This window comes from Salvelinus namaycush, chromosome 26, assembly GCF_016432855.1.
Source record: "Salvelinus namaycush isolate Seneca chromosome 26, SaNama_1.0, whole genome shotgun sequence".
In the NCBI taxonomy this organism is placed as follows: Eukaryota; Metazoa; Chordata; class Actinopteri; order Salmoniformes; family Salmonidae; genus Salvelinus; species Salvelinus namaycush.
The window spans coordinates 33,571,116-33,584,430 of record NC_052332.1 but is presented as its reverse complement, the minus strand read 5'-3'; positions in this window follow the sequence as shown (position 1 = coordinate 33,584,430).

Sequence of the window (13,315 nt, the reverse complement as noted above, 5' to 3'; positions counted from 1 at the left end):
CCCCTTAGTGAGCTTCTCCAGGAGTGGGGAGAAGAGTATTTGAGATGGGAGTATCTAGAATTGACAATTGATATATGCCATTGGATGAGGTAATGTTTTGGTCCTAAGTGGTACCAAGAACGAGATTAGAATCTCGTCTAAAGAGACCAAACTGAACGATAATTTATAGCTAATGCTATCTGGATGGGATACTCCTCTTTCAAGTAAAAGGTTCTTTGTAATGTTCCTAAGATCTGTTGTTCGTCATGTGAGTTGAGAAGGGTGTGTCTTGGCTATAAAAGATACTAAGAATTGTTTTGTAGGGACTCTCAGAGAATTCATTTATAGACACTGAATTGATCTGAGAGTCAAAGGGCTATGGTGAAGCTCATATAATTAAAGATGGAGTTTAAAATATAACTCTGACTTGTGTGTGGTTTGTAAACTCTTTCCATTTAGTAATACAGGAAATTACCACGACACCTACAACCTCCTGTGCCAGAACTGAAAGAAATTACGCAATATGACTTCAGAGAGAAGTTGGAGAAGGTAAGTAGCTTTATACTGTGATGGATGTTATGTTACTGTTAATTTGCAGTAAGTTTTTTTAAAAAGGGTTGTAGTTCATGAATACTTTTCCACATGGATTTGCTTTCCTTTTGTTGGCAGTGTTATGAGAATTTTGTTATCAATGTTCATTAACGTCAATTAATCTACTCAGTCTGCAACCCAGAGTTTGTAAGATTCTGGTTGAATGATACAGACAAGAGTCCCAATTTACAAAAATCAAAGTGTTTATTCACGAGAACGTTCTGACGTCCAAATACAAAAACATCCATTTTATACTGGCTCCTTACACACATACCTTCACACACAAACAGTAGGTATCCTACGCACATACATACAAGTTCAAATCTTAAGCTACGCCTTGTTCAGACAGTCTGTGTTTTTCCACTCTACAGATACATTGTTTAATCTACAACATGTTTTAAAATTTTCTGCAAGCCTAACAGTTTCTCCCCTCCACAGGTGGAGACAGAATGTCCTGTAAGGAACACAGTAGTCCAGCTTGTCTGTCGATAGCTCCTCTTATCATTTGTTTCACACTTGCACCCTGTTTACATACTAAAAAAAGAACAAAAGGTCCTTGTTCTAATTCTGACTAAAACTACACACATCATCAGATTATAGTTTTATGATTCTAATCAATTTCATACAATTTTATGGTTTCAGAGTGGAATTATTTCATCATTATCTTTCAACATATAAATTATTTTATCAGGCAGTCAATCTTTTTTAAGGGTAGTGATAATCAGTTTATTGTTTTGCTAATTTGTCCCAAAACACAGTTCAATAAACAATCTAAGATCCAGTTAGCACAAACTGTTGACGAGGCACAGAAAGCGGTCATGTTGGGTCCAGTGCGATACATTCGTAAATTGGAGAGGGATGCCCTGGTGGAGTCAGCCACAAAATTCTACTTAGAAAGCAGGATACGGGATGCTCTTGAGCAGTGAGTTTACATATATCTAAGGAATCTCAAGTTTAGTTAAAGTCTTCAGGGCAAATTTATTGACTTTTTTTACTTTATAGATTCAAAGAGGGTCTGTTGTGTCTAGGTCTCCTGCCTTACATGAATAGACACTCAAGCCTATTCAGAGAGGTTTTCATCTACACTGAGAAGCCTCTTTTGGCCAAAGACATAGCTTCTCTCTTCAAAGCAGAGCGCTCCCCACCTGGTACCAATCAAAGAGCAATAGAGAGAAGAGTTATATGTTTCTGGAGGGACTGACTTCTGGAGGTGGAAGGTTAGATGCAAAACCATGATCATTGAAGTAACACGGCCCACATCAGCAAAATATCACTTAATCCCTCTCACAACTGTGGGACAGCATTTTATAGCCTTATACTTCCATGGGCCCCCTAAGAATGTAATAGATAAATTAAATCCCAAACTACTTTCACTTAGAATATTGTGTTCTCCATTAAGTGTTACTTTGTGGGCTATACTCGGCCTTGTCTCAGGATTGTAAGTTGGTGGTTGAAGATATCCCTCTAGTGGTGCGGGGGCTGTGCTTTGGCAAAGTGGGTGGGGTTATATCCTTCCTGTTTGGCCCTGTCCGGGGGTATCATCGGATGGGGCCACAGTGTCTCCTGACCCCTCCTGTCTCAGCCTCCAGTATTTATGCTGCAGTAGCTTATGTGTCGGGGGGCTAGGGTCAGTTGGTTATATCTGGAGTACTTCTCCTGTCTTATCCAGTGTCCTGTGTGAATTTAAGTATGCTCTCTCTAATTCTCTCCTTCTCTCTTTCTTTCTTTCTTTCTTTCTCTCTCTCGGAGGACCTGAGCCCTAGGACCATGCGTCAGGACGACCGGGCATGATGACTCCTTGCTGTCCCCAGTCCACCTGGCCTTGCTGCTGTTCCAGTTTCAACTGTTCTGCCTGCGGTTATGGAACCCTGACCTGTCCACCGGACGTGCTACCTGTCCCAGACCTGCTGTTTTCAACTCTTAATGATCGGCTATGAAAAGCCAACTGACATTTATTCCTGATTATTATTTGACCATGCTGGTCATTTATGAACATTTTGAACATCTTGGCCATGTTCTGTTATAATCTCCACCCGGCACAGCCAGAAGAGGACTGGCCACCCCTCATAGCCTGGTTCCTCTCTAGGTTTCTTCCTAGGTTTTGGCCTTTCTAGGGAGTTTTTCCCAGCCACCGTGCTTCTACACCTGCATTGCTTGCTGTTTGGGGTTTTAGGCTGGGTTTCTGTACAGCACTTCGAGATATTAGCTGATGTACGAAGGGCTATATAAAAATAAACTTGACTTATGGACTTTAATGTCCCCCCGTTCCCTTTTTTTCAGGGGGGAACACATACCCTTTAACCCTGGAGAAGGTTTTCATTTTCACTTTGGGGGCTTCAGCATTCCTAGGCTGGGATTGCCAGTGGAGCCACAGCTAAAGTTCTCTCTGCTACCGCACGGCAAGCGGAACCGGAGCACCAAGTCTAGGTCCAAGAGGCTTCTAAACAGATTCTACCCCCAAGCCATAAGACTACTGAACATCTAATCAAATGGCTACCCAGACTATTTGCTGCTACTCTATCTATGCATAGTCACTTTAATATCTCTACCTACATGTATAAATTAACTCGACTAACCGGTGCCCCCGCACATTCTCTGTACCGGTGTCCCCTGTATATAGCCTCGCTATTGTTATTTTACTGATGCTCTTTAATTATTTACTTGTCTTTTTGTCCTTTTTAACTGCATTGTTGGTTAACTATTTGCCACACGGATCCCTTTTACGGGATCATTTTCGTAAACAACTGCTGAATTGGCAGCGCGCCAAACAAAAAATATTTATAATCATGGAATCACAAGTGAAATATACCAAAACACAGCTTAGCTTGTTGTTAATCCACCTATCGTGTCAGATTTTGAAAATATGCTTTACAGCGAAAGCAATCCAAGCATTTGTGAGTGTATCAATCACTGCTAAAACAGCTAGCCTTAAATTAGCTTGGTCACGAAAGTCAGAAAAGCAATACAATTAATCGCTTACCTTTGATAATCTTCGGATGTTTGTACTCACGAGACTCCCAGTTACACAATAAATGTTATTTTTGTTCGATAAAGATTAGTTTTATACCCAAAATCTGCCATTTCGTTTGCGCGTTATGTTCAGAAAACCACAGGCTCGTTCCGGTCCTGAAAAGGCAGACAAATTACAAAAAGTATCAAATTCAAAAATAATACTAAAAATATTTATAATCATGAAATCACAAGTGAAATATACCAAAACACAGCTTAGCTTGTTGTTAATCCACCTATGGTGTCAGATTTTGAAAATATGCTTTACAGCGAAAGCAATCCAAGCGTTTGTGAGTTTAACCACTAGACAAAGAACAAAAGAATAGCTAGAACAGCTAGCCTTAAGGGCTTGTAAGTAAGCGTTTCACTGTAAGGTTGTATTTGGCGCATGTGACAAATAAAATTTTATTTGATTTAAAGAGAATTCATTTAAGGGGAATTATCCAAAACGTTTATTGCATGACTACCTAGTAAGTTCGGAATACTGCAGCCAATATTAATTGATGTGTCCCAAAATAATTGATATTATGAAAGTTTCCGACAGGATTGTCCATCAGCAAAAAAAAGTTGTGTAGTGAAAGTTTTCAAAAACATTACAACCAACCAGAATCAATTGGACACAGTAATACATAACGCAGCTTTAATATTTAAATGAATTTATGATTTCTTAGAGTGGGTAAACTGAGCATTATGCAAAGTAGTTAAGTCATGGGACTATGTTACAATATGTGCAATGTTACCTTAAATACATCTTACAGTAAATATGGACATTTCATTTAAATGTGTTATGGCAATAAAAACAGACATTGTAGTTGGTACATAGGTCATGGAGCAGAAAGTTTGAGGGTAGTGGAGAAGCATGAGTGGGACTTTGAGTGAAGTAACTGAGGGCAGAAAAGGATATCAGGGTGCCCAGAAACTTGAAGCTGCTGATCATCTCCATGTCAATGTACAGTAGATGGGAGAATGGTCAAGTATCACCATCTACTTTGTTTTGCTTACTCTGAGACTGTTGTCCTATCACCATTATGTCAGGTCCCACAGCTCCTTCATGTACTCATGATCACTGGTGATCAGGTGTACCATGGTAGTGTTGAGTCCATTCTGGGGATACACATTCTTGTGATAATGTAAAAAATCAAATTTGTTATTACAGGATTTACACCCAGAGCCCTGAGTCTGCTAACCAGTTTGTGGGTCAGGACGGCGTTGAAAGCAGAGCTATAAAAGAAAATGCACTCTGACGTTTGTAAAAATGTATAATTGACATTTGTTGGGACAATAGGCAAACTGGAGTTGCTCCAGTGAAATGTTTGCTACTATGTGCTACACGCTATCTATTGTTCCAGTTTTTTAAATCGATATCAACTGGGCTGCAGTGGAGATGGTAAGAAGCTTCGATATCATGGGGACCTAATTTCTAACGTCCTTTCCTGGTACACCCACACAGACACTGCAGTCAAATATGACAACCAGCGGCTCTCCGCCCTACGGTGGCGGAAGACGTTTTGCCTGACGTCAAACATTAACAAGAGTGTCAGATTGAAGTGTCTGAAAAAATGTAAACAGAACCATAAGAGCAGATTACTTTTTTTGTCATCTTTACTGGCACACTTTTAACATTTCAAATTGTCGTCACTTTCAATTGATTCATTGACTCCAAGAACCATAGATTGTTTGTGGTTCATAACATTACACAACTGACAAACGTTGCTTGACTGTAAATTGGGATACATGATTTAATAACATTGGATATCTGATTGGGCTTAATGTTGCGTACCTTGTGTTGTGCATGCCATCCAGGTGAGAATCACCAGAATTAATTGATACTTGATGAATCAGGTCTTCTCTGCTGCTTTATCAGCCTCCCTCTTGCCCACTCCAAGCACCTCTTCATGGTTCCCTTCTGCAAGACACAATTGTGTGAAAATAAAGTTGAAGGAATGGGAACCCTATTCCTTTGAAGCAGTACTACAGTGGGGCAAAAAAGTATTTAGTCAGCCACCAAATGTGCAAGTTCTCCCAGTTAAAAAGATGAGAGAGGCCTGTAATTTTCATCATAGGTACACTTCAACTATGACAGACAAAATGAGAAAAAAAATATCCAGAAAATCACATTGTAGGATTTTTAATGAATTTATTTGCAAATTATGGTGGAAAATAAGTATTTGGTCAATAACAAAAGTTTATCTCAATACTTTGTTATATACCCTTTGTTGGCAATGACAGAGGTCAAACGTTTTCTGTAAGTCTTCACAAGGTTTTCACACACTGTTCATCTTTTTAAGTGGGAGAACTTGCACAATTGGTGGCTGACTAAATACTTTTTTGCCCCACTGTATATAGTACTGGGTATATGCCTGAAGTTATTTTACCCTAATAAGCTTCGATGGAATATATATATTCAAAAAACAAAGTGAACGTGCACATTAAAGTCTACTCTGTTCGAAAGCTGACATGTAAGCAAAGTTTTTACAAAGTTGTCACTAGCCAAATTTGCTTTATGTGAGCTTTTCAGTGTCTTCATGCTAATCGCGAGCTAGCGCAGTTAACACTAGCATTGAAATGACAGCCAGTCAAGCTGAAGAAGTTGCCTACCTTCAGCTGTTGTTTTGCTTAAATACACGTTTTTGGGCTAAAAACTTAACTCAAAAACATATCCTGCCTCAGTACTAGCCGATAAGTCACATTTATGAAGCTTGTCTTCCTTTAGTCAATGATAAAGTGAAATAAAGACAATAGTCCAAAAATCGAGAACTACCAGGATGTTGAGCATCTCCGCTGTCTAATCTATGTATGCCTAGCCCTGCATTCAAGCAACAATCTTGCTAGTATGTAATTTACCTTGATAGTATTAACATAGTTCAATGTGTTTCCGTAGGACTGTTATAGTTTACATGTTTTTTCAGCAGGGCTTTTAATAAAACACAAGACGGCACCGTTCACTGCGGCTAGCAGTATGACCGGGCAGTTTGAGGCTAACTATATGATATAATATGGCTGGGGTTTGAGGCTACCGACGTTAGCTAAATTAGCTAGCAAGTATCTGATTTAGATCCTTCCACTGTAAACTAGCTGATAAACTTTATGATTCAGTAACAACAATTTTGAAAGACAAAACTGTTACCTTGTAAAGGTTCATACTCTGCTTGCAATGCAGTGGAAAAGGAAGTTCCTTCAAACTGTGAAATCTGGTTGAAAGGAGGAGCTATGTAAATTGGCTGGTAAAATTAGCATATTAAAGAACATGTTAAATTAGTGTGTGTAGGTGTATATTTAGCAGTGGTAGGCGTTAATTTGATGTGTGCAGGACCACTTGCAACCGTTTATTTAGCACATGTTGGACTGCCTGCAAGCACATTTGCACCCGCTTATTTGACGCGTGTAGGCGTTAATTTAGCGAGTGAAGACGTTAATTTAACGCGTACATGCGTTAATTTAGCGCCTGCACCTGTTTACTTTACGCACGTAGCATTAAAAAGATCGCGTTTTGACCACGTGCTTTAAGACTCAAACGGCGTTCAATCGGCACCAGGATAAAGTGACGTATGCGTTAGATGCTCTGTTAGAGGCTGTTGATGGAATTTATATGTTTAAATGAATGATTCGAATATTCCACCCTGAAACTATATAATTGTATGTAATTGATTAGAATCATCAATGAAATACATTACAATCATCAAATTATTATTAATGATGTGTGTAGCCTTAGTCAGTAAAATTATAATAAATGATGTGTGTAGTTTTAGTCAGAATTAGGGTAAAACAATATACTGTATCCGTACAATATGTCTCTAAAGTATCTTAAACACAGACTGTCTGAGCAAGATTCGGTGCCGACCTTGGCTAGGGGCCACTGAGAGATTTGGGAAAGGACAGGGAATGCTTCTCACGGTCCCTAATCTTTGTCGGCTGGGTATTGATACAGTATGTGCATAGGATACCTACTGTTTGTGTGCAAATGTATGTGCGTATGAATTCTGTTTATGTGTGAAAGTATGTGTGTAAGAAGCCAGTATAAAATGAATGGTTTTGTAGAACTAACCAGCGCTCTCGTAAATAAACTTTCTGACTATCGTAGCTGGGCCTCCGTCTGTTTCATTCAACCAGTATCTTACAGATTCTGGGTTGCAGACTGAGTAGCTTAATTGAATTGGGTTATGAACACTGAGAAGATAATAGCTTCCAATAAAATAGCTTCCAATACTCTACTCAGCAAACTAGATGCAGTTTATCATAGTGCCATCCGTTTTGTTACTAAAACACCTTATACCACCCACCACTGCGACCTGTATGCTCTAGTCGGCTGGCCCTCGCTACATATTCGTCGCCAGACCCACTGGCTCCAGGTCATCTATAAGTCCATGCTAGGTAAAGCTCCGCCTTATCTCAGTTCACTGGTCACGATATCAACACCCACCCGTAGCACGCGCTCCAGCAGGTATATCTCACTGATCATCCCAAAAGCCAACACCTCATTTGGCCGCCTTTCCTTTGCTGCCTGTGGCTGGAACGAATTGCAAAAATCTCTGAAGTTGGAGACTTTTATTTCCCTCACCAACTTTAAACTTCTGCTATCTGAGCAGCTAACCGATCGCTGCAGCTGTACATAGTCCATCTGTAAACTACCTCATCCCCTTACTGTTTTTATTTATTTACTTTTCCGCTCTTTTGCACACCAGTATCTCTACTTGCTCATGATCATCTGATCATTTATCACTCCAGTGTTAATCTGCTAAATTGTAATTATTCGCTCCTGTGGCCTAGTTATTGTCTACCTCATGCCTTTTGCACACAAGGTATATAGACTCATTTTTTTCCCCTACTGTGTTTTTGACTTGTTTATTGTTTACTCCATGTGTAACTCTGTGTTGTTGTCTGTTCACACTGCTATGCTTTATCTTGGCCAGGTCGCAGTTGTAAATGAGAACTTGTTCTCAACTAGCCTACCTGGTTAAATAAAGGTTAAATAAAAAATAAAAAATAAATAATTCTCGTGACAGAGGCCCAGTGCTCTGGATCTCTCTCATGATGGACTGGACCACATCAGAGGTTGATCCCTGACCTCCCAAATCAGCTGTGTGTGTGTGTATGTATATATATATATATATATATAGGTTTAGGGAAAATCGAATCAGTTGCACAACTGTATACATTCAACCTAAATTTGTCTTCCATATTTAACCCATCCCCTCTGAATCAGAGAGTTGCGGCGGCGTACCTTAATTGATGTCATCAGCACCTGGGGAGCAATTGTTGTGGGGGTAACCCCCTTGCTCAAGAGCAGAACAGAAAATTCTTCCACCATGCAGGCTCAGGGATTCGAACTTGCAACCTTTCGGTTACTAACCGCTAGGCTACCTGTCGCCCCTGTCCTCTAGTTTATGTAGCTGCTATTAACATGGAGCTAGTCTGATCTCGGATCTCTGATTCAGAAATAACTGTGCAATAAAGTTCATGTGTGTGTCCATGCATGTGTGCGTGTGTATGCAGCCCCAAAATAATTTACAACAGCAGATGTCACAAAGTGCTATACAGAAACTAAGCCTAAAACCCAAACAGCAAGCAATGCAGATGTAGAAGCACGGTGGCTAGGAAAAACCCCCTGGAAAGGTAGGAACCTAGGAAGAAACCTAGAGAGGAACCAGGCTCTGAGGGGTGGCCAGTCATAATCTCCACCCGGGACAGCCAGAACATAGCCATTTAAGGTCAGATAGTTTTTCAAGATGTTCAAACGTTCATAGATGACCAGCAGGGTCAAATAATAATCACAGTGGTTGTAGAGGGTGCAACAGGTCAGTAGCCGAGCATTCAGAGGTCGAGACTGCAGGTGCGGTAGAGAGAGAGAGATAGAATGATTGAGAGTCGAAAACAGCAGGTCTAGGACAAGGTAGCACGTCCGGTGAATAGATCAGGGTTCCCTAGCCACAGGCAGAACAGTTGAAACTGGAGAAGCAGCACGGCCAGGTGGACTGGGGACTTAAAGGTCCAGACCGAGTCTGCGTCTCTCACCAGAACATTCCATAAAAATTAGGCTCTATGGGAGAAAGCCCTGCCTCCAGCTGTTCGCTTAGAAATTCTAGGGACAACAAAGAAGCCTGCGTCTTGTGACCGTAGCGTACGTGTAGGTATGTACGGCAGGACCAAATCTATCAGGTTTCAGGTAAGACCCAAGTGCAGACCATGTTGAAGTAACAATGTTTATTGCAACAGGGGCAGGCAAACGACAGGTCAAGGCAGGCAGGGGTTGATAATCCAGAGTAGTGGGGCCAAGGTACAGGACGGCAGGCAGGCTCAGGGTCAGGTCAGGCAGAGGTCGGTAATCCAGAATAGGCGCAAAGGCACAGAACAGCAGGCAGGCTCAGAGTCAGGATAGGCAAGGGTCAAAACCAGGATGACGAGAAAAAGAGAGACTGGGGAATAGCAGGAGCTGAGACAAAATGCTGGTTGACTTGAACAAACAAGATGAACTGGCGCAGACAGACAGAAAACACAAGTATAAATAGGGGAGAAGTGGAGAAGATGGGCGACACCTAGAGGGAGGTGGAGACAAGCACAAGGACAGGTGAAACAGATCAGGGTGTGACAAAATCGGAGAGATAGGTAGGAGCATGTAATGCTTTGTAGATTAGCAGTATAACCTTGAAATCAGCCTTAGACATAACAGGAAGCCAGTGTAGAGAGGCTAACACTGGAGTAATATGATCAAATTTTGGGGATCTAGTCAAGATTCTAGCAGCTGTATTTAGCACTAACTAACTAACACTCAAGTTTATTTAGTGCTTTATCCAGGTAGCCGGAGAGTAGAGCATTGCAGTAGTCTAATCTTGATGTGACAAAAGCATGGATTCGCTTTTCAGCTTAATTTTTTTCTTAATATTGCAAAAGATGGAAAAAAGCTGCTCTTTTGTGCAGTCTCAGTACTATGATAGGGGCTAAAACCAGGCTGGAGCATTTCTAAATAAATTATTTGTCTTCAGGAAGGCAGTGAGTTGCTGAGCAAAAGCTTTTTGTACATTTTTTTTTGAGGAATGGGAGATTCGATATAGGCTAATAAACAGTTAAAGAAAATTCTGGGTCAAGGTTTGACTTTTTCAGGAGAGGCTTTATCACTGCCACTTTTAGTGAGTCTGGTACAGATCTGGAGGATAGGGAGCCATTTATTATGTTCAACATAGGAGTGCAGAGCACAGGAAGTAGCTCTTTCAGTAGTTTAGTTTGAATAGGGTCCAGTAGGCAGCTGGAAGGTTTAGAGGTCATCACTATTTTCGTGAATGCATCGAGAGATACAGGATTATAAAAACTTGTGTCTCCATTGATCTTAGGTCCTGGCAGTTCTGTGCAGGCTCAGGACAACTGAGTTTTGGAGAAATACACAGATTCAAAGAGGAGTCTGTAATTTGCTTTCTAATGATCATGATCTTTTCATCAAACACGTTCATGAATTCATCACTGCTGAAATGAAGTCCATCCTCTCTTGGGGAATGCTGCTTTTTAGTTAGCTTTGTGACAGTATTTGGAAAAGTAGGATGATCGTGCAGCAGTTTGATATTGCGCGGTACTGTCTTACCCAGCCAATTGGAAAACTTCCAGTTTGGTGCTGCGCCATTTCCGTTCCAATTTTCTGGAAGCTTGCTTCAGGGCTTGATGTTGCTTGATTTTAAGTTTTGGAGGACTTTTCTTAGCGGTTGTACAATCGTCTCAAATTGAATTATGGGGAGGTTCAGGCCCCTGAGTGAACATAATTGTACACTCGTAAACTCGGCTAAAAACAAGGGCTGAGGGGCTTACGTTGCAAACGTCCATTACTTGTCTAATCATTTGGACCGCCTTCCAAGATTTACATTTTAAAATTTGTATTTTTATTTAACTAGGCTGATGGGGATTGGTGATGGTGATGGGGATTCCCCCAAGGGCATAAAGAAAGGGTAAGTGGACGAGGGTGTGTTTTTTTCTGAGTTTGAACCGCAGCCAGGTTTTCAATTTACTCTTGAACATTGTAATAGTAGCATGCTCAAGGAGAAATTTCGAAATTGGGTAGTGAATGAGTTGTTTTCCTCTTGTCATGTTAGTCATTGCAAACCTTAGAGAGATATGCATAACCAATCAACTTGCCCATATTTAATTAGCTAGCTTTTGTAGCCCATTGATTTTGTTGTAATTTTTGAGTCAATCAGTCAACCATGAACACATATAAGACATGGCAAAATGTGTAGGAACAGGAAATAAGCTTTAAAATGCCAACAAGAGTGCTGTGAAAAGTTTGTGTCATGGACAGTGTTTGTGATGAAATGGGGGCATGAGGGAAAAAGTTTGTGAAGCACTAATATATACTTTGTAATCATGAGTGAACATGCAGAGTTTGTATCTATATACTTTTCATCATATATACAGACTAGATTTATGGGGTTAGTTATATAGTTAATGTAACACAAGTATTTATTTTAGTCATATACTAGCAGTAACCATTTAAATGTGAATGTATTAAGTATTTATTTTAATAGTAACTGACTCTGTTTATGTGGATTTATTAAGATTAATATCTCATATTACTATATTGTATTAATGTTATTTATTAATTGTCCCCTCATCTCTCACACACGTTTCTGTAGGGAGGGCCAAGTGTCCTCTAATGTGGTAGCTCAGGTTGACCACTGGAGGCTGATAATTGTGCTGTGAAGGAGACAAGGCTTCTGTGACCTATACCTTTGTGTGGGTGTGTGCGTGTTTGTGTGTGTGTGTGTGTGTGTGTGTGTGTGTGTGTGTGTGTGTGTGTGTGTGTGTGTGTGTGTGTGTGTGTGTGTGTGTGTGTGTGTGTGTGTGTGCATAAAAAGAACAGTCACCAATAGAGTTTATAATGTATTGTAAATACAGTCCACTGATTAAGAACAATACATCAAGATGTTTTCATTAAGTTTAAAAGAAGCCAAGCACATATTGTGGCCCGAATCCTTGTCTGTTGGCTATAAGATAACTAAACAGGTGGAATTAATACATCTCCAAAGAAGTGGACCTCTGGGCTCTGAGTGGGGGTGTGTCACTTGCTGAAGTCCCATTCAAACCCGGAACCAAACAGAGAAATTGATGTTTTCTTCCCGATAGAGAATCCTGTACCCAGAAATTTTGCCTCGATCCCATCCTTGCCAACTCCAAAGCCTGTATCAGCTGCCAGACGCATTGTGGCCTTCGCCTTCCCGAGGGACACAGAGGCACCTATGAGCTCAGCTGTGGCCATGGCTTTAACTCCTTCGTTAGTTATCCCAGCAGCAACACCGGCGCTGGGCAACCTGCCCTCCACCATCAACTCACCACCAAGGTCTAATTGAGTCTTCCCCAATTTGTAGTCAAGGTGCCCACTAACTCCTTTTTCCTTCGATGCCATACCACCAACACCCATGTTGGCCAACGTGGTCACCGACCTCACGCCACCGATGTGTAATTCACCCTTATACACTCCTGCCTCCCCGTGCCACTCTCCTTCGCTGTCTACCTCTTCGTTATACATCGTCTCCATCGATGCCTTTACAGGTATACTTGTTTCCTTGCTCCTTTTCATCTCTTCAATGGCAGTGATGACTAGAAAACACACAAGACAGATGTTAGCATGAGAGAGAGAGAGAGAGAGAGAGAGAGAGAGAGAGAGAGAGAGAGAGAGAGAGAGAGAGAGAGAGAGAGAGAGAGAGAGAGAGAGAGAGAGAGAGAATGGGATGGATATGTAATAACAACAAAATTAATA